The following is a 20,891-nucleotide window of genomic DNA, read 5'->3' on the forward strand; positions in this document are numbered from 1 at the left end:
AGGGATGGTAAAGTGCCACTGGAAACACATTGGCTCTTAAAGAGTTAAACTAGGGTTAAATTATGAAATTGCAAATTTATGACAGAGTTGTCTTTAAGTATTTTCTGATTTTATAGAGTATTGTATATCTATTATGCTAAAAAAAGATAATAAAGAATAAAGCGAGGATCACTCATAATTCATGGTATATATATTTCCAAATAAATTCTGGAAGAATTCCTCATACACATGTGGATGTGATCATGCTATATATGCTTTTTTGACATGTAATAAGATATTATTGGTATTGTCCTTCAATGTATTAGAGAGCACTCAGAATTCTAAGCCTAATGAATTGGGCCTAATATCTGAGAAACTGATCTAATCTGAAATGTGATAATTCTTGGAGAATACTGGGAAAGACTGAGTGAAGAAAATACGAAGATTGGTAAGAAACAAAGCAAAAGGAAGCCCCAAAATGCCAGAATGTAGACCAGGAGTGGTGCTAAGGCTTTATAGGTTTTATTTACTTAATATACTCTTCTCAATGACCTTATAAAATAAGTACCATTAACGATTCCCATTTTTCACATGAAGACACTGATGCTGAAAGAAATTAAATAACTTGCCTAACATCTTGCAGTTAGTAAATGTGAGGAACTGGATCTGTACTCAAGCAGTACACTTCCAGGGCCTGATATTTTTTCATTTACATTTCATTCTTATTGAAGCTACACATAATGTAAAGAATCAAATAGTCCTTCAAGGTTTGCTTTGAAAACAACAGTCTCTAATTCCCAACTCTCTACCCCATTTCTTAGAACCTAGAAGCAACAGCTTTCATTCCCCGCTCCCCTCCAACAGCTGACTCTTAAAGTATTTACCTCCATATTGCTCATGTGCTTGGATTGTTGTTTTGTGGGTTTTCATTTTAGGCATTCTCTACTGGCACCTCTACGAGGTGAGGATTTAACTCTGTCTCCCAGATTTCCCACTCCCACAGGAGCTCTTGCCCCCACTGCCCATTCTCTAAATATAGTCTGCTGTGGTCTGAATGATTGTGTTCCCCCCCCCCCCCCCCAAATATCTTACATGAAACCTGATCCCCAATGCGATGGCATTTGAAGGTGGGATCTTCAGGAGATGATTAGATCACAGGGTGGAGCCTCATGAATGGGATGGATTAATGCCTTTATAAAGGGACTCCAGAGAGGTCCCTTGCCCCTTCTGCCATGTGAGGTTAGAGCCGGAAGGGACCATCTCTCAATCAAGAAGCTGGCTTTCAACAAACACCGAATCTCCCAGTGCCTGGATGTGAGACTTTCCAGCCTCTAGAACTGTGAGAAATATATTTTTATTGTTTATAAGCCACCCAGTCTATGGTAGTTTGTTATAGCCACCCAAATAGACTAAGACAGTCCTACTGTGATTTTCATTATGTCTGGTATTCAATATTCACATTATTATGAACAGGCAAGTGCTATTCATAGCTAACACCCGTAGACCACTGTGACCACTTTTCCTTTACTACACACACTCCTATATTGCCTGGACTTCTTGTCATGACTGTTTAATTGTTGTTTGCTTAGTTTTCTTTATACTTCATACAAATCCAAACTCCCCTACAATTATATAATTCTCCTTTTAATATATTAAAATGAACCAGAAACTCTAACCATTTTGTCTTCTGGAAGAAATCAGACTTGCTTACTCCAATTTGGGTCAGATGGGTTAGTTCCAGTTAGGAGACTGATACCCATTTATCCTCATTCTGGAGATTGTCTTCACGTCTGTCTAGTCTTAGATCCTACTTCCTGCTTCTTATGTTTTTTGCTTTCTTGGTTTGTTCCCTTGTTTAGTGAAGGACACAGCTCAGAACCTTCCTGAGAAAGAGCACAAAGAAGTAGAACTGTTGAGACCTTGCATATCCAAAAATATCTCCATTTCTACATTTAATACTTTTCCAGAGTGTAGAAATGTATTCTCCCTCTGAATTTTGAAAGCATTTTCTCCATTGTCTTCCAGATTTGGGTGTTGCCATTGACAAGACAGATGACAGTCTGATGCTTGATTTGTTCTATTAAAACTCCCTGCCCCACCACACCTCAGAAACTGGAAGTTCTATTTCTTTGTCCCTCTTGTTTTGGATATTTTGTTTACTCGTCAGTACAAGTTAATTGAGTGCTTACAGTGTGCTAGGCACTATTATAGATGCTGAGAGTACATAACTGAAAGTTTTATTATGATAGTCTTAGGTGGGCGTCCATTTTTAACTCTTATTCTGTTCTGGGTAGTTGGTGGGCCTATCAGCCTGGAAACTGAGATTGTAGGAAATATTCATTATTTTTTTTCTTTTGATGATATCCTATCTTCTGTTCCCTTCTTTTCATAATCCTATTATTAGATATTGGACATCCCAGACTGGTCCTCCAGTATTCATATCTTTTCTCTTCTATATCTGTATACTGTAGTCCTTTTTTTTTTTTTCATACAGTCTGCTTCCTGGGAGATTGCTTCAAATTTATCTTTTAGCAGTTATATTGAATTTCTCATTTTTAATGTCATATTTTTAATATCTAAATTCCTTTTGAACTTGCTGAATATTCCTTTTATAGATCACTCTGTTGTTTCATCTCTTCTCTTATCTCTCTGAGGAGAAGATTTTTTATTTTCTAAGTTTTCTATCGGCAAAGTTTATTTCCTGCAAGTTGCTTCCTTCTGTTTGTCTTGGTCCCTACCTTTCATTAATAGGCATTCCTCAAATATCTGGTGATTGCTGCCATCTAGTTTTAAGAATTGAAGAGAGGATGCTCTTTGTACATGAGGAGACTCTCCACTGACTCTGCTACGTAGGTTGACGACATACTGGACCCATGTCTGTATATTTTCCTTTAGCGATAAGGTTACCCAGAGAATTCTTCCAGCCTTCTGACAAGAAGGCTGCCAGGACCCATGTGAAGAAAGAAGATTGAAGAAGTTTCAACACACAGTTTATAGATCTGCATATAATACCCAGTCCTCAATAGCTCTCATCTTTCCCCAGCACCACAATCTAGAGCCCTTCTGTTCTTATCAGGAGAATAAGACTTCAGTTTCATTCTGAATAAAGAGGAGGCAGTCTTCTACCTTCAGGAAATAGAGGTGGGGAATTGGGGCTTTGTTGGCTTCTTACACAGACTTTCCACCAGGTGTGCCTGGGTGGCTCAGTTCGTTGAGCATCTTAATTTTTGGCTCAGGCCATGATCCCAGGGTCATGGGATCAAGCCCTGTGCCGGGGCTCTGCCCTGAGTGCTGACAAGCTGAGCATGGAGCCTGCTTAAGAGTCTCTCTCTCCCTTCTTTTCTCTCTCTGTCCTTCTTCCCACGTCTCTCCTTTCTTCCCCTGCCCCCTCTTCTGCTGCCCTTTCCTTCCCAGCCCTCCCTGCTTACAAGCCAAGAGCTCCTCTCTCTTAAAAACAAAAACAAAAACAAAAAAAGACTTTCCACCAAATCCTTCTTGTAATCCCCACCCTCATTCCCACTTCCTAAGGTAACTATTGCTCCAGTTTTTTAGGACTCCATGTTCATGTTGGGTCCAACCAACTTGGGTGAATTATCAAGGTTAAGATTTAGCTTTCTTTTTGTTTTTTTTTTAATTTTAACTGCAGTATAATTAACATACAGTATCATACTAATTTCAGGTATACAATGTGATTCAACAATTCTATATATTGCTCAGTGCTCATCAAGATAAATGTACTCTTAATCCCCTTCACCTATTTCATCCATTCCCCCACCTACCTCCCCTCTGAAAACTACAATTTGTTCTCTATAGATAAGAGTCTGTTTCTTGGTTGTTCACTTTTTCTTTCTTTAAGAAACACACTTTATTTGAATCTCTTTTGTGTTCCAGACACATAGAACTTTTTTCATCTTAACAATGCCTCTCTAAAAGAGGATTACTTTCTTATCCAAATTCAGTTACTACTTGTTTATTAGCTTCCTAGTTTCTAAAGTTTTATTGCTGTTGTCTTCCATTCCATTCCCTTTGTCCTTGCACGTTGATGTTTGGTTCATCATAATGTTGTTGTTCTCTTAGCTGGGTGAAGGAGGAGATGCTTATGTTCAATCTGACATCTTTAACTGGACTGCCTCAGATCCCAAGCTATTATCAGTATGTCATAGAAAAGTTTGCCAAGTTTGTTCTAACTCTTCTAGAAAGACAAATACTAAATCTAGCAAAGAAAAAGTCACTAAAGAAACACGATAACCATAGTTGAACAAAATGTCCATGAAGACTCCATTTTTTTGTTTTGATTACATGCTCACCAGAAATATTTTAATTATGTGAAACTTAACATGTCCAAGGAATTCATATTCTAACACCCACACCAATTTCTCTTATATGTTCCACATCTTAGAAAATGAAACATGACATGAAGTCCTTTCATTTACCCATGTCAGAAACTTAGGAGTCATTCTAACACCTTGTCATCCCTCTGCCCCACATCTATCTATTACCAAATTCTGCCTATAAAATCTATGACATGAGTCTATTTCTCTCCATCTCTACCATGAAGGCTCCAGTTCAAAATAGCATCACATCTCACCTATACTTCTCTTGTCCTAACTGACCTCTCTGCGACCATTCCCAGCCCCAACCCCTGCAGTCAGAGTCACCTTTGCAAAATGCAAGTCAGATCTCATTCTACACAATCCGTGCGAAATCTCCAGTGACTTCCCACTACTGAGCTAAGGAGGCCAGTCCTCAGCAGGCCTGCAAGGGTCTCCTCTGGCCTTACCTAGCAGTGCTTCTCCCCTCACTGTGCGCTCCCAGCCTTGCTGCCTCGCTTTCTGATCCTTTTTTTTCTGATGCTCATTCCCTCACAGACCCCTGGAAGCAGAGCAGCTCCCTCCCACAGCTGCTCCCAGCAGCCTGACTGCCCCTTCCCTCCGCCCAGGTTATTGCCTACTCATTGCCTAAGTCTCTCGTTCTAGCGTCACTTCCTCAGGGAAACCCGGTGAGGTCAGGCTTTTTTATAATACACTCACACAGAAACATGCTTCACTTCCTGATAGCACTTATCTCACCTGTTAACTAGGCCTCTGCTTTTTATGACTATTTTTATTAATATCTGCCTCCCCCACCAGACTGTAAGCAGCATGAGAGCAGAGCATGTCTATCACTTTTCACCACTAGATGCTCGGGACCTGGCTAATTTCTGATTGTCTCTTTAATGATTGATTGAAAAAGAAAAAGTAGTGTGTGTTTTGGCTAACATCTTCCTCTAATTCAGAAGAACTTCCGTGTAATGAATATCATGTAATCTTTCCTTTAAAGATTCAAGGTCATTGTTATAAAAAAAAAAAACTGGTGTGATATAGTAAATTTCTGGTCTTTTGAGTGGATAGGAATATCAACCAGTATGTTAAATAGCCTCAGACTAATTGTTCAGAAAAAAAAAATGTGAGATAATTTTGAAGTTTTCAAAAAGGAGTTTGAATTTTTTAATGCTCAGCAGAAGACTAAGAAATTGGTTTAATTACCACCTACTATAGGAGAAGCATTAAAAATAACAATTCTCGGGGCACTCAGTTAGTTAGGCATCTGACTCTTGATTTCAGCTCAGGTCATGATCTCATGGTTTGTGGGACTGAGCCCCCAGTCGGGCTCTGCGCTGACAGAGTGGAGCTTCCTTGGGATTCTCTCTCTCTCTTTCCCTCTACTTCTCCCTCACTTGTGTTCTGTCTCTTTCTCTCTCAAAAATAAACAAACATTAAATGTGTACTATATATTAGTAAGCATTTTATTATCATTAACATTATTGAATACTTGCTGTGTACCAGCAGTAAGCAAGAACTTTAAATACATTATCCCATTTAGTCCTCAGTCCTCAGGGCAGCTAACCAGTAGAATCCCCATGCTCCCAATGAGGAAACTTAGGTTAAGAGGTTAAGTAGCTGTGGCTCCAAGTGGTTGAGTTCGTGTTCACATCCCAGGCAGTCTCCCTCTAGAGCCTGTGTGTTTTAATGCCTTTAATGAGAAAGATGATGAGAAATTCTTTCCAAGAACCTAGAAATTTGGCCAAGGAAAACTGATCTTAAATTTGGAAGAATCTTGGAATGTGGAAGAATTTGAACATAAGGAAAACCCAGTTAGAAGCAACTAAACACTGGAATAAGCTGAATTTTTTTTTTAAGTTTTCATTTAAATTACACTCAGTTAATATACAGTGTAGTGTTAGTTTCAGGTATACACTGTGGTGATTGAACACTTCCATATGGAATAAGCTGTTTTAAAAAAATAAGTTGCATGTCTTTTCTGATGAACTTTGAAACCCAGAATGGACAAGCTTAGGGCCAGAAGGGTCAGTTAATCATGTGTTTAAGAGCAGGGCTTGGAACCAATGATCTGTTGAGGTCTTCTCCATTTCTTCAACTCTGAAAGGCTGTTTAGTGCCGGGTTATCTTTTGCCGTCAACCTTTCTCCTGGTTGAAAATTTGCCTAATGTAGTCAACTTTGTATTATCCCAGGGTAGCTCATCCAGGGCAAATCTTGCTTTATTGAGTTGAGTAGTCACTTTGCTTAATGACTTGCTGTGTTAACAACTTGGCATAGTCTCGTCCACAGTCAGCACCTCCTCGGTTTAATTACTTGCTTTGTTGACATTATCCTGTCTTCAGGGAAACACTTTGAAGTCCAAAACTTAACCAACTCCTGTAGTACTGACTACCCACCCCCACCAAAATGGTACTACAGAGGAAGAAAAAGGAGAAGAATTTGAAGAAATTGACATGATTCTCATGAGGATTTTTATGAATTCAAAGAACATTAGAAAAAAAGATGAACGAAGACAGTGTGATTCCATAAGTCAGAATAGCAAGAGTTTATAAGAATAGTGTTAGGAAGACTAAATCATTCTTTAGAAGTATCTTGAGGCTTGCTAAAAATATGCTAAGGATACTTGAAGCAGATTGCATTTTTCAACACAATGAGAGCCCAACTTTATAGGGCAAATGGCATATGTGTTGGCAGCTGCTGTCTAGAGGAACATGTGCTAGAATTGGGGTCCCTGGACTCTCCGTGGGGCTGCCCTGTGCCAAGGAGGCCATTACTCTCCAGTCCCCATATGAAGGTGAGTCTCATGGCCCTCACCATGTGTGGGGCCGCAGGACCCAGATAGATGACTCACACTTGCTTTTGGAGAATACTTGTCTAAAGGCCTTAAATTAAAACCTGGGTGCTTATCTTCACTAAATACACATGTCTACCTATCTTATCTAAAACAAAAAACAAAAAAGAGTGCCTGCATGGCTCAGTTGGTTAAGTGTCTGACTTCGGCTCAAGTCATGATCTCAGGGTCCATGAGTTCAAGCCCCGTGATGGGCTCTGTGTTGACAGCACAGAGCCTGTAGCCTGCACTGGATTCTGTGGTTCCCTCTCTCTCTGCCCCTCCCCTTCTCCTCTTCTGTCTCTCTCTCTCTCTCTCTCTCTCTCTCTCTCAAAAATAAATAAAGATTAATTTTTTTTAAAAAACAAAAAGCAAATACACAAACAACTTCTCTCAGTCTTATACTGAATCAATAAAAGAATAGGGAAATAAAGCCGAATTGTGTTATCTATTTGGACTCTAGGCAAATTCTCTGCAGGATTATCTTTTGCTTAGATAACTATAAAAAATCCTTCAATAGGAAGTTCAATCTGGCTTATGGAGTTTGAGATCAAAAGGTTAGGGGCATGTCTGTGCAGCAACCTATCCATTTACTTATGTAATGTTTTAATAAAAGAGAGCACTTAATATATATAACCAGTTAGCAGTTTTGATTGTCTTCAGTATAAGACATGCCAGTAGCCCAAAATGACCAGAGAATCTCCTGAATATGAAGATGACTGACATTACCTTTCCCCAAATACACTAATGCTCCAGTTTTATAAGGTTTGTCACATTTGAAATTATTAATTTAAAAAATATATATTTACTGTTAGAGAGACAGAGAGCCAGACGGCAAGTGGGTGAGGGACAGAGAGGAAGACACAGAATCTGAAGCAGGCTCCCAGCTCTGAACTGTCAGCACAGAGCCCAAAGCGGGGCTCGAACCTGTGAACTGCATGACCTGAGCTGCATGACCTGAGCTGAACTCAACTGACTGAGCCACTGGAATTGTTAATTTAATGTCTGTCTCATCCTCAAGTTTATTGTAGGTTTTGTCTGCCCAACTCTGTTGAATCGTGCCCTAGAATTATATGATGCAATACCCTAATCCCTTCTCTAGACCATAATCTTTTATGAGACCATGAGGATTATTACTATCTTTTCTGTGTTATTCCCAGTATTTAGCAGAATCCTTAATGCAAAGTAAATGCTCAATAAGTAAGTGGGTGGATGAATGAAAAAATTAATGGTTTGGGTATATTTTCTTTCTTTGGGACACTGGGAAGATCACTTAATCTCTGTTTCTGAATCTGGCTGTACTTCAGGATCATCTTCCAAGTTTTAAAATAAGGACTGGTGCCCACTTCCAGGCACTCCAGATAAGTTTACACAACTGCCACAAGTGGCTATGATGCACTGTTATGTTAGAGAAGCAGAGATTTAACCAATCTGGCTCACTTTCCTCATCTGGAAAACTACTGGTCCTGTGGCCTCATTGGCTATTGTTAAGACCAAATTCAATCAAGTGCGAAGTACTCCAGCAAAGAAAGGACTGTACATGATCTGCAAGGTAGAATAAGACTTAAAGGCCACCAGATGGACCTGCCAGAGAGCACACACAATGTTACAACCCAGGTGCTTCTCTTTAGCACATATAGGACTCATCCAATTCTAAATAAGATCTGAATGTTTTCTGAACAAATTAATTCATTTCTTTGCCTATAAATCTCCTACAGCTCCCTTCTGCTAAACTTGGCCACAAAGCACCTATTTTATATAATTTTATATCAAAGTTTAAGAAGGTTATTGGAAAGACAGAGTCATTTGGGAAAAGACCATTCATACATTCCTGGCTTTATTTCTTTGCTTGTTCAACTGGTCATAATTATCATTTCAATCTGATCAAAATGACACCTCTGGCTACTAAGGCCCCCAGGCTGTCATCAACACAATTGCTGCAGACCCCATCAGGGCTCCACCTAGATTCCCTGGATCCTCTTTATTGTTTCTATATGCCCATCCCCCAACTTCTGCACCCTTAGTCCTGACATAACTCACTTGCAACCTTCTTCAGAGAATTACTCCTGGGCTACGGGAGTCCCTTGGGCAGAATGCACTGAGAGCCAGAAATGGCGTGGTGTGGGAGGGTGATGTTGCCAACCCCTGACTGCTAGCAGTTTGAAAGCCCAGTTCACTCGCCTTGAGGCACAATAAACCATGCAGTCATTCACATTCCAAAGCTCCAATGGGACTAGGCTGAGCAGGAGACTTTACCTGAAATTACACCTGTGCTGGGTTTCCTCCCCTCCGTATTCTACTTGCCTCCCTTCCTTACTGGCATTTCATGTAAGAACTTGCTTGGTCATCATTTGCCCACAAATCATCTCAGAGTCTTCTTCCTAATATCCTCATCTTGCTCAGCTGTGGGTTTTAAATTTAAAAATAAATTTTCATTTGTTCAATTAAAAATAACATTTCATTACCAGATGGAATATGCATCTTTGTATCCATAAGGACTTAAGTCCATTGATCTCTTCTTCTGTGACCTCAAGTCTTTTGTTCATCTTATTAATTCATATTAGGTCTTTTTGTTTTTGAGGTTAATTTACGTACAGGAAAGTAAACAAATCTTAAGTGCATAGCTCAGCAGATTTTTACACATGAACACCCCTGTAGCCACCAGCCCAGTCAAGACACAGAACATGTCCAGGTCCCTGAGTCTCTGCCACATCTCCTCCCAGTCAGCATGCCCAAGCAGCCACCATTCTCTTCTGTCATAGATCAGTTCAGCCTGTTTTGTACTTCCTGTGAATGGGAACATGTACTCTTCTGTGTCAGGCTTCCTTCGTTTCTTACAAACGTCACGTTTGGGAGATTCATCCATGTTGCAAGTATCATTCATTCATTTTCATTGCTGTGTTGTTTTCTACTGTATGGGAATACCACAAGTTATTTACTCATTCTCTTGTTGATGGAAATTTAGATTGTTTGCAATTTGGAACTATTATGAATAAGGCCACCATGAACATTCTCTACATGCCTTTTGGCACTTATTTCTGCGTGGATACCCAGAACTAGAATTGCAGGGTCATAGGTTATATGTGATTAAGTAGCCTTGGTTGGTGCTGTAGCAAACATATTACCTCTTTGCCATATTTGGGTAAATCTCCCCCTAGTTTTTTGCTTGCCTCCTCTTTTTTTTTTCTTTTGAGAGAGAGTGCACACACGCATGTGGGGGCATGGGGGCAGAAGCAGAGGGAGAGAGAATCCCAAGCAGACTTTGGAGCCCAAGGTGGAGTTCAGTCCCATGACCCTGGGATCATGACCTGAGCCAAAATCAAGAGTCGGATTCCTAACCAACTAAGCCACCCAGGCACCCCAGATAGCTTGCCTTCTTAATTATAGTTATCTTTTTTCCTCCAAGTTTTATTGTAATGTAATTTTCACACATAATATTCATCTTATTTATTTATCTGTTTATTTTTAATTCATCCCTTTTAAATGTGAAGTTGAAAAAAAATTGGCTAGGGTTATAGTCATGTTACCACCACCATAATCAAGATAGAGAATATTTCCATCACTCTTATTCTTCTTACTTCTATTTTAAATAAAAATATTTACATTTTAAAAAAATTTTTAACATTTACTTATTTTTGAGAGAGAGACACACAGAGTGTGAGCTGAGGAGGGTCAGAGAGAGCAAGACACAGAATCTGAAGCAGGCTCCAGGCTTTGAGCTGTCAGCACAGAGCCTGACGCAGGGCTCAAACCCACGAACTGAGATCATGAACTGAGCTGAAGTTGGCCTCTTAACCGACCCACTCAGGTGCCCCAGAAATGTTTACATATTGATGCAATCATATACTTTACCAGTTAGTTCTTCCAGATGAACTCTAGAATTACTCTACAAAGTATCAGAACAAGTGCCATTGCCTTCTTACACAAACATATAATAAATTTAGAGTCTTAGCTGTTGAGTTGGGACAGAGTAACATAAGAATTCCAGTCAAGGGGCCCCTGGGTGGCTCAAGTCGGTTGAGCATCTGGCTTCAGCTCAGGTCATGATCTCATAGTCCATGGCTTCAAGTCCCACGTCAGGCTCTGTCTGACAGCTTGGAGCCTGGAGCTGCTTTGGATTCTATGTCTCCCTCGCCCTCTGCCCCTCCCCTGCTCTCTCACTCTCTCTCTCAAAAATAAATAAACATTAAAAAACAAAATTAAAAAAAAATCCCAGTCACTTACTCCTGGATGATATGAGGCAAGCCACTAGCCTCTGTGATACTAATTTCTTCTTCTGGAACACGGTTATAATAATGGTACCTCTGGTACTGTCTGCCAGGCACTGTTCTCAGCAGTCTGTTGTGGTGCCTTATTAAATCTTCCAAAAGTTCTGTGAAGCACACATTGGTCCTCTCCTAATTTTGTAAACTGAAGTACAGAGAAGTGAAGTAAACTGAGTCAGGCTCGAGAGCCCCGAGCGTGCTGGACGCCTCAATGCTTCTCTGCCTCACAGATAAAGGGGTGACTCGGGGAGAGATGAAGCACAGCGCCTAGCATGAGCCACACAGAAATGCTAACTTTTATTATTACTATTCATCTTCTTTATATACTCAATAAAGTTACATAATTGTCTTCATATAGGTCATGCACATTTCTTGTTAAGGCTACTCGTAAATATTTTATGCCCTTTCATAGTTTGGCACATGAGCTATCTCCTTCTCTCATATGTTTCCTCATTGGTTATTCAGGATTGTAGTGAAAGCTATTGACTCCTTTCTACCATGTAGCTGAAAGAACCCTAGCAGCACATCGGCACCGTTTAAAATACACCCCCCAAAAGTAATCTTTATTATGGTTAGTGTTCCTTTAATATCAAATGAAGTTAGTAGATAGGTAATGAAGAAAATTAGAGATTAGAAATAAGATCTTAGAGTCTTTCTCCTTCGGTTAAAGAGAAAAGAGAGAGGAGACTGTAGAGAGAAATACCACACCCCGCCTAGACTAGTACACAGGAAGCCGTAGCGCGTTACCCCCGCTGCAGAAAAGCCCACGTCATTCTCAAGCTCCTTTTTAATGTAATACTTTAAAACATATTTACAGTTTAACTTGACTAAGTAATTTTTTTTCAGTTCTATCGAGATATAATTGACATACAACACTGTGTAAGTCTAAGGTGTATAGCATAATGATAGTTATTTATTTATTTATTTATTTATTTAACCACGGAAGAAGCCAGAAGTGTTTTAAAATAGCAAAAGACATGGCATCAGCAAAGAAACAACTGCCAACAGCAAAAAACCCATGGCTTTCAACAGATCCTCCCAAAGAACCAGTTGTCCTAACTGAATCCACTAGACTAGGAAGAATCATTATTAACGGCCACCTGATGGCCAGTGCTATTCCAACACCTCACCTCACCCTTGTACCACCTCATCACCCAGTGTTGGCAACGTCTGACCCTTTTCCAGCTGCAGAATCCCTGCTGGACCCACCCCCTCTAGAAAAGATCTCTCACATTCCACCTCCTCCATCACAGACGCAAGAGATTAAAACACAGCAATCTGATGGTCAATTGTTTGATACCCTCTCACCACTTGGAGGATTCTGAGAACAGGCACTGCTTCCTCATTTCTAGATGTTGACATTTTAGTGTTCTTGTTAATCTAATTTAAAAAAAGGGTGCTATTTCTTCTGAAAAAATTGCTTTCTCTTGAATATAATAACTAAGCCCTCGCTGGGGACGGGGGGTGGAAATTTCCTCTTGGGCAAAATATTCACAGGTTTTGATCTTTGCATAGTAAATACATGTAAAAGCAACTGTGTCAGCTCCCTTGAGAGCATTTTAGTGTCAGTGAAGGTATGCCTGTGTCAATGTAATGTGACTGATCTGCTATCAGGAGGCCAATGGGAAAGGATGCTACAAGAAAGAACAAAAAGAATATTAACCAAAGGACTTTTTGCAAAAGGTATGAGCAGGCAGAGGAACTTCACAAAGAAAGACGATTTATTTGATCATAATTGGGAAATTCAGGAGTGCAAGTGGCTTCATAGGTAGCTGGATCCAGGGGCTCAAACAATTGCAAATCTCTCAGGACAAGCAAACATAAGAAGGACCCTGGCACCTTCCGTCTCCTCATTTATTTTTCCCGAAGGTCGAAACGACCTGGATCTGCAGGTCCAAGGGGACAAGTGGGGATTAAAATCTAGCAGAAATTCCTGTCACCAAACTGTGAGCCATCGTCTGCGGACCTGGGAAGAGGATCTGACATACGGGCATGTGGGTTTGGCTCTCCCGATGGCCTTGGTGCTGTCTGATCAGATCTTCTGTCTTCCATCTGCTCTCTTACATTGTGCTAAGCAGTCTAAAAGGGAGAGCAAAATCTAAAAGATTCCAGCCATGCTAATGACTCGTTGTAAATCAAATTCACAAAGGAGTAGAGTGTTAGAAAGTTCTTTCAGGCAGCAACACAGAGACAAGGGCTCATTCAGTTTCTCAGTAATGAAACTATTTCATCTCATATTTACCTGACCTTTGCATCTGCATCTATTTCTCAGTTTATTCTGAATTGATTGTATTTTGGACCCCTAAAAATTCCATCAGCCATGTTATCAGGATATTCTCTCTTTCCATCTCTCAGTGGTAGTTTCCTCTCTCTGTCTCATTCTTAGGCAGATTTTCCTCCTTTTGGAGTAAAGATGGCAAAGTCCAAGGTTTACACGGATCTTGCATGTTACAATTTCTGTGAAAAGAAAGTAGCTCTTTCACAATAACTCTAGCAAAGATCATGGGGAAATTTTTCACTGGTTCAGCGTGGGTTATGTGCTAGAGAGGAATGGAGCACCCTGATTGGCCAGGCCTGGGTAACTGGACTACTGCAGATTCTGGGGCATGGGTGAGTCCTACCTGAACCATACAGGGCAAGAGTGGGGAGAGAGACTACACTCATGTGCAGATTGAGCAAACTGTAACTGATTTGTTCTCGGTAGATTGCTAAGGGATTTGAAATGCTTTAAAAAATTATTTTTCATATTATTACTGGTTGTCACCTTGGCTCTACATTGGAACCACCTAGGGAGAACATAACCCCAGACCAATTAAATCGGAGTTTTTGGGGTTAGGACCTTCACATCAGCATTTTTATAGCTCTAAAGGTCCTGCTGATGTGCAGCCAGGGTTGACAAACAGCATATGTAAAGCATTATTTCTTAGGCTGGGGCCAAGCAAGGATGGCATTGATCTTGTTCTGGAGCTAGCTGTAACGTGCTATTGAAAATAGGAGGCCTGAGAGTGGAGGGAGATTCTGGGAAGATAGAACTAGCAGTGACCCCGCTTTTGAATCTTTCTCTACTTCTACATAGAGACAGAACAACTAAATAGAAAAACCCAAAGCCCATGAATAATGTCTTAACCAAACTGGGCACAGCATGTTCCCACAGACCACCAAGGTGATAGCAAACCACAGACACAGTCTGTGAGAAAAGGTACAGAGAAAAAGCAACTGGGATCTGAAAGACTGAGACAAAGAGATCCACAAAATAGGGAATTTGAGGACACAGCTCCCTTCCAGGATAGGGTCCCACCCAAGGGAAAAACTCCTGGAAATAGAATCACATTGAATAGAACAGGGTCAATAAAAAAGGGAAGGAAAGAGAAGTTCCCACAAGAGTGGGTGAGAGGAAGAGTCAAGAACTCTTCCAAACAAAATAATCAACTCCAAAACATGGAAAGCAAAACACTAAATTAAAAAATAAAAAGCCAGTTGTCTTTAGCGGTAAAACTTCTGAAATTTTGCACTTCAGCTTCATATGTTTCCTATTATTAAATACTTTTTCCTGTGAACATGTGTTGCTAAAATAGCAAGCATGTATTTTCTATGCATGTATGTTACCAAAGCCATATATATATATAGTCATATGTATATATAAATTAATAGGAAGAACAGTAGTCTAAAATATGGGCACCTGGGGGTGCCTGGGTGGCTCAGTCTGTTGAGCGTCCAGCTTCAGCTCAGGTCATGATCTCACTCGTGGGTTCAAGCCCCACATCAGGCTCTGTGCTAACAGCTCAGAGCCTGGAGCATGCTTTAGATTCTGTATCTCTCTCTCTCTCTGCCCCTTCCCTGCTCATGCTCTGTCTCTCTCTCTCTCTCTCTAAGTAAATAAACATTAAAAAATTTAAAAATATTATTAAAAATTAAAAAATAAGTAAAATAAAATAATAAAATAAAATATGGGCACCTGAACTACCTTATACATTCCAAAGGCACTGCACGTAGGACCCACCTGGATGTCACCAAAGTAAAACCCAGTGTCCAGCACACCTGGGCCCAAACCAAGTCATCAAGAAGGAAAATAGGAAACTCCACAGTTGGCTGCATGAAGACAAGTCTCCTGCGTCATAACTTCCCACTGCACATGTGGTATTATGTAGACATTATGAAGGCAATAAATGCTAGCTGAATGAATGAGTCTAAAATAAGAATGAATATTGAGTGTAAGAAAACTTCAAGTTTTCTTAAAACTTAAAAAAATCAAGTAAACATGGAAGGAAAATGAAAACACTAGAATGAAAATTATTTAGAAAATTGAATTGTAAAATACTCCACCACTGGGCTCAACTCAGGTTTAGTAATGAGAGTTCCCTGAACAAGTAGCTCTGACATCACATGTCAGTCCTGCCCCTTCTGGGACAACATGGGAGACACTTCCTGAGTGTGCAGGATTTCCCGCTGTCGTCTGTCCATTCGCCATGGTTCCGGCCTCCTCTCTCCCTTCAAGCAACACCTTCAAATGCTGGTGAGAGATTCTCAAGTCCCCTTTATTTAAAAAACGAGGGCAATTTGGAAAACTTCAGCACGACTCTCATCAATAACTGTAAGGTAGTTAGGGCTTTGGCGTTGGAGCAGACTAATATTTGACTTGTAATCCAACCGTTGCCTCAGTCTGTGTCCCTTGATAAATGACCTTGTGTCTCTAAGCCTCATTTTCTCCATCTATAAAGTGGGTTTAATAATTGTGTGCTTGCTGTTGATAATAAAATGAAATCACAAATATAAAGCATTTAGTGCAATCCTCAAGTGTTGGCTAATAATAATAATTTCCAGTGACAGTCTCAGTTGAACAATGAAACAGTATAAGGAAGGGGGAAATGCATCTGGAAACCAATAATTCTAAGTAATCTGCTTCATTTTTTATTTAAGTAGGCTTCACACTCAACGTGGGGCTTGAGCTCAGGAGTCACACACTCTACCAGCTGAGCCAGTTAGACACCTGTAGTCTGTTTCTCTAATAAAATTCTCTAATTTTTTATATATTTCCCTCATACAATATTCAGGTTGATAAATCACTTATTATCAGTTTTAAAAATTAAGAGTATCTACTGTGTGTATATAAGGTACATGCACATTTGATGGTAATTAGAAAATGTATTAGGTTTTCTCCCACCTAATTTAGCTTTTATTTGCATATTATTTAAGTGTCAGGGTATCCCTCAGACGAAGGATAATAGTAAAGCCCAAGTAAGGCCCTGATGGGTGGAGGCCTGTGGAGACAGCACATCTTCTTCTGAGCTTGGCGGCCACGGCCACGGGCAAATGGGGAATCAGGCTGAGCCCGCAGCTGTGCGACGCGGACTTCCCAGGGGTGGGAGGGGCGTGGGGCGGCGGATTCACCGGCTGGCTGCAGAAAAGACCTGGGCTCACCTTAACGCTTGTGTTCTGCGTTGTCCAGGCCCCGGGAACTTGGGAAAACAAGCCCCCCTCAATTTCAGCCCCTGGAGTCACAGGAGTATGGCCGCCAGCTGGCTTCCTGAACGTAGTTGCAAGGACTAATTTTGAGTTCTTTCTCACGAGGCAACTGCAACCACAAAAGCTCAGAACCTGTTTTGTGTCGTGCAATTTTAGTGTCTGTGATCGGTCCAGTCATTTTTGTCTACAAGCTGTTGGCCCTGAGAATTATTTACATTTTAATTACGAGTGCTCAACCCCCTGTCGTAGGAGAGTCAAGCAGCTTATTTACTTCCTACTGGCAGGCTTCTGAGGAAACCGCTTAGCCAGGCTTGCTGAGCCATTGAACCAAAATAAAGTAACTCGCAGAAGAGCTGCACCAGGTCCTTATTCACCAGCTTTGCTTCTGCTCTGCTGGGGCTTCTCATGGGCACCAAAACAGAAATGAGCTGCTGTGTGCAGCAATCAAAACACAGCCTCATTTTTCACCCTCCCTTTTCTCTGGATGAAGCAAACTTCTCACAGAGTTCATTTGCATATGTGCATGACATCCCTTCACTGAGCGGAGGGAGGGAGTTTGTTCTCTGTGTGCCTTTTCAGATAACCAGGCTTAGCCCTTTAATCATTTCACCTTTTCCTTGTTTACAAAGAAATGTTTAAAAATATTCATCAGCCTCATCCCTCCTTCTAAAGCAGAACACACTAAGCAGAAAGCAAGCACGTGCTCATCATTTTGGATTGGTCACTGAGATGTACTCTGATACCCATAAGAGCCAGGAGGTGGGCGGACTTGTCTGCCCTAACAGTAAATAATCCCACACAGGTGCATCCTGGGTTCTGATTTCTACCTTTATATCTCTTCCTTCCCTGCCTGGCTGTCTGCTTCTCACAGCCTCTTTCTCCACTGCGAACATGCTGTTTCTAATCTGCCATGAACTGGGAAATCAGATAAGCCTGTTTCCTAGAACTAAATGCCTGACATAACGTTCTATGAACAGAGTACATAAACTTCAATGCATACTTGGCTATCAGTTAGGATGCTTTGGGGTACAAATAACTGAAAACCCCGACCCCCACGACCTAAACACAAAGCCAATACATTGTGTCATAGAACAAAAAGGCTCCGAAAAGCATGGAGTCCAGGCACAACACTTCGGGCCCTGTTTTACTTCCGGATCCGCTTTCTTCCACACTTGGCCTCATCTTCCAGCTGATGGCAATGTGACTGCGGTGGTGGCTCCACACCCCAGACACGGCAATGTTCCGAGGAAGAGAGAACATCTCCTTCTCTGTCTCCTTTAGTGGAAGGAAATTTCCAGACCGACTCCAGCTTCTTCCTCAGCTAACTTCCCCCTTAGAGCCTAGAATTGCCTTTGCTCAAACCAACTACTGACTTCAGGGCTAGAACTCACAGGACTGATTTGGGCTAACCAGCGTCCACGTGGGACCATATTGGAATTCTCTTAGGAAAAAGAAGAGGAAAAACTAGACATTGGGAAGAGAACCAACAGTGTATGCTAGACATTGAAGTTATTTATCTGCTCATGATTTTTAAATAATTTTTGTAGATTTGCACCCATTTCTATAATTAGTTCAGATTTGGAGTAGATTGCGTTTAGAAAAATGAGACATTGTTACCATTAAATAGAATGGTAAGACTTTAATTGAATTAAAATCAAATGGTAACCCGAGATACTTAGCGAACAACTAACTTTCGGGGTACATGTACCCATAAATGGAGACAAAGCTTGCTAGTTGCTTCTCGGTGAATAGTTTACACTTGAAGGACTCCACCTAGAGTAAAAAGACTACACAGTCCATTACAAGGAAGTGTTCAGAGGAAGGAGCCATAAATGTGGCTGGCATGTCACAAAGGCCAGATACTCTTCAAATGACCGCTGGTAAATAAGTGGCAGAAAGATCCGGAGAGCAATATCACCATCATGGAGCATCTTAAGAAGGAGGTCTTAAGACCTAGACCATATTTTAGGGTGTAAGCAGTCATGGATAAATTAGGTAAATGTATTAGTATATTTTGTTTCTTACAGCTCTAGAAGCTTCTCCCTAGACAAGGAGCTCAAATGAGCATTTCTTCAATTAACATAATATGTAGAACTGTTCTTATAGATCAACTAAAGGACCTCCTCTCATTTTTTAGAGTTCAAGCTTCCAGAAGACATCAGCTTTTGCAAGTGGTCCCTGACTCTCCTCCCCACCTCCAAGGGGGATTTGATGTGTCTTCCCTTTGCTCCTGTAGCACTCTACGCACACTTCCAACACCATACTTACCACACGGCATTACAAACTTTGATTTTTGTCTTTTTCCCAAAGTTCCAAGGATCTTGATGAAGGAACCAAGTTCTATTCATTTTTGTATCCATCGGTTCCTGGTGCTTAACAATGATCTGTCAGAGGAATGAATGAATAGATGGGTGGAGAAACTAAGTAGCAAAACAACCAGTGGTTTGTCCCATCCTACTCAGGAAGTTAGGTGCTTAGTTAGGATAGAACCCTAGAGTACAGGGCTATTTTCCAATCCACAGATCTGCTAGGTCTACACAGATGGGTTTTGTTGTTGTTGGGAATTTTGTTTTAAAATAGCTCTAAAACTATGTCAGGGCAGGTAGAAGGTTGTGACACTAGAAACAAAGACCGTGAAATCATAGCATCAGCTTGTGCAGGGTTTTAAGATCAGCAACATGGCTCAAAAGATGTATTATGAAAAATAAAAACTTTAAATTATCTACTCCAACTTACCTTTGCTTACCAGCCATTTAAGAAACTAAACTCCTATTTCCTACATAAAAGGTAGCTACTTTTTTGCATGGACCTCAAGTATATTGTAGTATAGAGGTGGAATTTAAGGAAAGGTATTAAGCAGGCTGTGTTGTAGCTTATGGGCAAGTAATAAATTGTATCATGTATCTTGAATGTATCATAGATAAACTGCTATATAACGATTGCCACTTCAGATAGCTGTGAAATTAGGTGATTAACTAGTTTTTACTTAACCTTCTAATCTCTGTATAAGTCTAATCACATGAAATAGAAGTTGGTGTTTTGATTTTTTACTTTGTCTGTTTGGAGTGTCATTGTAACTACTGTATTGTAAATGATGGAAAATAATTGCATATGTTAAAAAAATAGTGTTATATTCAAAATAAATAAATAAATAAACAGTTCCACTAAAAAAAAAATTTATATATAGTACCAAGAAAAAAAAAGAAACTAAACTCCTAGCCTGCCCCTTACCCTTATTCCCATCCGCAATATGTACAAAGGGCAAGAAGCTGTGAACATGGAGACTACATCCACCAGAAGTCTCCGTCATTTCAGCTTCGTGACAATTTCCCTGGAAACTCAATTTCTTGAAGGATGACTTTTTTTTTTATTGAAAAGTTTTAGTGTCACTTCAGATTTTAATGAGATAATAGCACCCTCTTTTCTTGCACTAGAACCAGATAGAAAGTCTTAGTTATATCCAGAACAGCCTCAAGGCTCATTATAGACTAAGTGGTTACCTAAAGTAATGGAAAAAGAGAATAGCTTTTTCTTGTTCCAGTTCCTATTTGGCCAAAATTCTACCAGAGCCACATTCCTGATAGAGCATTTCTATTCCTCATTGCAGAATGTCACCCTTGCTTATCTCTGAAATAGTCGAACAAGCCATTCTTTTGAATGGTGGGAATCTTCCAGAAGGTAGACTGACCTAGCTTCAGAACTGATAAAAGTACCCTCTTTGTTTCACAGTCCAGCATATCAAGCCTTGACTGGAAATGCTAAGATGTTTCAAAATTTAAAACTCCAGCAGATAATTTGACTGAAAACAATTCGGCCAAATGAAATTTGACCAAATACAATTTTACCAAATATTAAATGTTTATAGGTATTTCATTTAAAAGTTATTTTGGTCAGTAGGAAAATTGGTAAACTAATATTTATATGACAATAAGTAACCATAATGACTGCTTCTTTTAGCATTGGTGATTTTGGAATGTCTACAGTGAGCTGACTTCATAGCTCCCTGTGCATCATAAGCATTTTTGTCTGATTGT

At 40.2% G+C, this 20,891-nt stretch overlaps 2 long non-coding RNA genes across 3 annotated transcripts in view; one reads left to right on the top strand and one right to left on the bottom strand.

Annotated features, from left to right (window-relative positions):
• Nucleotides 1-20,891, top strand: part of LOC115287603 — a 42,663-nt gene that overhangs the window by 20,037 nt on the left and 1,735 nt on the right. The window lies entirely within an intron of this gene.
• LOC115287601 overlaps nt 18,482-20,891 on the bottom strand; it is a 32,787-nt gene continuing 30,377 nt past the window's right edge. For both annotated transcript variants that reach the window (XR_003906556.1, XR_003906557.1), the window contains 2 exons: nt 19,126-19,241; nt 18,482-18,810 (listed from right to left, as the gene is read on the bottom strand). This is a non-coding gene — a long non-coding RNA (uncharacterized LOC115287601). The remainder of the gene's footprint in view (nt 18,811-19,125; nt 19,242-20,891) is intronic.

Source organism: Suricata suricatta, chromosome 3, assembly GCF_006229205.1.
Source record: "Suricata suricatta isolate VVHF042 chromosome 3, meerkat_22Aug2017_6uvM2_HiC, whole genome shotgun sequence".
Taxonomy (NCBI): Eukaryota; Metazoa; Chordata; class Mammalia; order Carnivora; family Herpestidae; genus Suricata; species Suricata suricatta.